This window comes from Aegilops tauschii, chromosome 7 (genome assembly GCF_002575655.3).
Source record: "Aegilops tauschii subsp. strangulata cultivar AL8/78 chromosome 7, Aet v6.0, whole genome shotgun sequence".
Taxonomy (NCBI): Eukaryota; Viridiplantae; Streptophyta; class Magnoliopsida; order Poales; family Poaceae; genus Aegilops; species Aegilops tauschii.
In genome coordinates, this window is record NC_053041.3 from 629,281,165 (window position 1) to 629,283,626 (window position 2,462).

At 40.5% G+C, this 2,462-nt stretch overlaps 1 non-coding gene across 1 annotated transcript; it reads right to left on the bottom strand.

The window, feature by feature from the left end:
* Positions 1 to 1,127: 1,127 nt before the first annotated feature.
* Positions 1,128 to 1,303, bottom strand: LOC120970146 (small nucleolar RNA Z112). The gene has a single exon (XR_005764890.1). It is a non-coding gene; the product is annotated as a small nucleolar RNA Z112 (small nucleolar RNA).
* Between the last annotated feature and the right edge of the window lie 1,159 nt (positions 1,304 to 2,462).

The following is a 2,462-nucleotide window of genomic DNA, read 5'->3' on the forward strand; positions in this document are numbered from 1 at the left end:
TAATTTTGTATAAAGTTAGTACTAAATTGAGTTATCTATTTTGGAACGGAGGGAGTAGTATATAAAAGATCTGTTTTTCTTTTTCTTTTTCTTCCAGCATCTTGGCCTCCATGGCTCCATGATCTATCTATCTATCTATCTATCACAAACACGCAGACGAGATCTAGAAAATATGCAAGCATGGCACAATCACGAGCACAATGGATTTAAATTGCTATCACAAACACACGTACAAGGTCCAGAAAAGAAGTCATAATATATGCCTGCAGAAACAAACAAAATATTCATCATCCAACGGATATTGTGCTGCATATTATTCAGCTCGGCTTGATTGAACAACTTGGGTTTCATTTCATTTCAACTACATTCATTAAAATGACCAGATTATAAGAAATGCACAAATTTACTCTCGCTAGATGGATTCCTGCAGCAGCATATATCACTCTCGCTGAAGGAATCCATCAGTTCAATACCCCCACCGTCCCAAATTACTTGTCTTATACATCCATATCTATACAAATCTAAGACAAGTAATTTGGACAGAGTTAAGGTAAGACAAACAAAACAAGCAGGAAACTACACAACAATATCTATCAGCAAGCATATCCATCAATTAGCACTTGCGCAGCACAAAGCACAATTTGCTGTCTGGCCTTGCGCCACTTTACGCACTGCTTCCCGATCTAGGATCTCATGGTGCACTTCTCTCTTCCGTGCCTTGCCACTTTTGCGGGCAACGACATCTTCATCATCCATCCCGACGGCACCAAACTTTCACTGTCGAGCATCTGAAGCACAACAAAAACAAGAGTTGTAACACATCACAAATCAGATGTAAAACGAGTCAAAAGTGAAATAAGTAAACTACTACTTGTAAATCTGGTACGGCAAGCTCATCTGTCAAACCATCATATTTCTATCTTCACTATGCACAGCACGACACATGAGCATGGGTCAAGTATGTCACGCTACTTATCAGTCAAATGTGAAACGTACAACGACTCTCTCGGAACAATGCAGCATCTCGGTCAAGGCTTGTAGCTACCATAGATGTGGCATCAGGCCCAGACAAACGAAATGTTGACAGTAATCTAGTTAAGAGAAAGAGAACATAAAACACTGCAATGGCCCCTCGGAGAACCGTTTAAAATGGAACACAAAGCTGAATCAAGCCGGTGCAAATGGGCATTTACATCCCATAGCAAACCTATCATACAAGGATGGACATTTGCAGTTGCAGAGAAGCAACTGATGCATAGTGCTATACGGGCAGCTACTATGGTCTGGAGCTCTTCACCAAGAAAACAAAAAACTATAACCCGGCAGCCATCATATGCAAACTAGAGAATTTAGTCATGCTCCTACACAAGAACCTGGGAGTCCAACGGCATCAATCAAGCAAGCAGTAAAGCAAACCCAGGATGGACCTCACCATGGTAGTTTGGTTTCACAAACAACCAGAATAGGAACTAGGCTAGAGCAGAGAATCGACAACTTGGGTTAACCAAACACATACGATTCACATGACCATCAAGTGAAAGCAACACACACTAAATATTCCCATTTGTGAATGCAAGCAAATCGTATTAAGAAGCCAATGAAGCCTTAAGAAATTCTGCAATAACCCCTAACTGCATCGACTATAAGCTCATGTTTGAATTGGATAGAGAGAAAACAACTGGATGAGCCTAGAAACGAATAGATGGAGAGAGATGGGCTACCTTCCATGGCGTCAGGGTCAGAGCGGCCACGCGGAACCGTATCATCACCCTTCGCTCTCAGCATGCCCCCACTTCTTCTTCTTCTGCTTCCAGGTTCGCATACGACCAAACATGATCATAACACCAGCAACTCTGCATCAAACATAGGCATCAAAATGTTCAGAACTTCTAGTTCAAAAAATGCTAACTCAAGATAACATGAACCAATGTTGTTTCAAGCATTAAAGGTTGCTCTATACTAATTTTATGATGATGTACTATGAGCTTGCAATGGATGGGAGGAAGATCTCTGATGCTACAGTATCCATGTAACAAAAAACCAGGAACAAGCCATAAGAGACCAGATGCAGCAACCAAGGGTTCCAGCATATATGAAATCATAGGTGAATGGTTTGGAATCTGGTAGTACAAAATTGCATGACCTGAATATATATACTAGTACAGTACACTTAGCTACTAGTCTGACAAGAACCAAGTAATTAGCACTCATCTCCTAGGTGAAGCAAGAAAGAATTGGAAATAATTAATCTAGTAGTTTCTTCAAGCATAAAAGAATTCTAATACTAGGACGCTCTCCTTTGCCTGATATACATATAACGGCCACTAAACACTAACAAATATCAAAACTGTAACACAATGACTAGATTGACAATTAGAGAGAAACCATCATGATCCTCTTGTAAAGACAATACTACCTAGCACAAGGAACATACATCATGACCGGGGGAGAGAGAGAGAGAG